Source organism: Chiloscyllium plagiosum, chromosome 10, assembly GCF_004010195.1.
Source record: "Chiloscyllium plagiosum isolate BGI_BamShark_2017 chromosome 10, ASM401019v2, whole genome shotgun sequence".
Classification (NCBI taxonomy): domain Eukaryota; kingdom Metazoa; phylum Chordata; class Chondrichthyes; order Orectolobiformes; family Hemiscylliidae; genus Chiloscyllium; species Chiloscyllium plagiosum.
In genome coordinates, this window is record NC_057719.1 from 69,074,891 (window position 1) to 69,075,757 (window position 867).

General features: G+C 54.6%; 1 long non-coding RNA gene across 1 annotated transcript in view; it reads right to left on the reverse strand.

Moving 5' to 3' along the window:
* LOC122553747 overlaps positions 1-867 on the reverse strand; it is a 79,861-nt gene that overhangs the window by 20,865 nt on the left and 58,129 nt on the right. The gene's annotated exons all lie outside the window — the stretch shown is intronic.

The following is an 867-nucleotide window of genomic DNA, read 5'->3' on the forward strand; positions in this document are numbered from 1 at the left end:
AATGGGTGGGAATCAGATAGCTTCCCAGTCAGATCTGGAGTCAGGCAGGGCTGCCCTCTCTCTCCTGCCTTGTTTGTGTGCTGGATAGAGCCATTTGCCGAGTCCATCAGGAAGGATGCGAGATGAGAGGGATGACTATTCCTGTGGTTAAGGCCTCCCTGTACATGGACGACATCGCCATTTTCTGCTCGGATCTGCTGTCCGTGCATTGACTCTTGTGCATATGTCCAGTTCGAACAGGTCTCGGGGGCCAAGGTAAACCGAGGCAAGAGTGAGGCCATGCTCTTCAGGAACTGGGCCGACCAATCCTCGATCCCCTTCACCGTCAGGACCGACCACCTGAAGGTGCTGGGTATTTGGTTTGGGGGGGCTGGGGCGTGCGCAAGTCTTGGGAGGAGCGTATCAGCAAAATGAGGCAGGAACTGGGCAGATGGAAGCTACAGTCCCTCTCCATCGCAGGAAAAAACCTGGTCATCAGGTGTGAGGCCCTGTCATTGCTGTTATATTTGGCACAGGTCTGGCCTATTCCCAGAACCTGTGCCGCTGCAGTCACCCGGGCCATCTTCCAATTTATATGGAGGTCAAAGATGGACCGGGTCCGAAGGGACTCGATGTACATAGCTCTGGACAATGGGGGAAAAAACACATTCAATGCCACCCTCACCCTGATGGCCACCTTTGTGTGCGGCTGCATCAAGCTGTCCGTGGATCCCCGGTATGCAAACACCAAGTGTCACTACGTACTGAGGTTCTACCTGTCCCCGGTGTTGTGAAGGATGGGCCTGGCCTCGCTGCCGCGGAACACTCTGAGTCGTTGGACCATTCCGTATCACCTGTCCTTCGTGGAGAAGTTTATGAAGAAAAACA